Consider the following 256-nt stretch of genomic DNA (forward strand, 5'->3'; position numbering starts at 1 on the left):
TTTCTGTGGCAGCACAGCCAAGGCTACGGAGCCGAAGCACGCTTGTCTTACTGCGCCACAGCATGTAGTCCCTCAACGAAAACGTTTGTATACTGTTCTGGGTAACTAAGATTTTACCATTCGTCACTTACATTTTTCGCGGATTTATTTTTTAATTAGTGAATAAAAACGTTGCGCAGTAGAAAAAATTTCGTTTCACGCTCTCTCAGGTTTTTTGGGGCTTTTTTGGCTTCCGTCGCTTTTTTACCTCACCGCA

This window comes from Rhipicephalus microplus, chromosome 4 (assembly GCF_043290135.1).
Source record: "Rhipicephalus microplus isolate Deutch F79 chromosome 4, USDA_Rmic, whole genome shotgun sequence".
Lineage (NCBI taxonomy): Eukaryota > Metazoa > Arthropoda > Arachnida > Ixodida > Ixodidae > Rhipicephalus > Rhipicephalus microplus.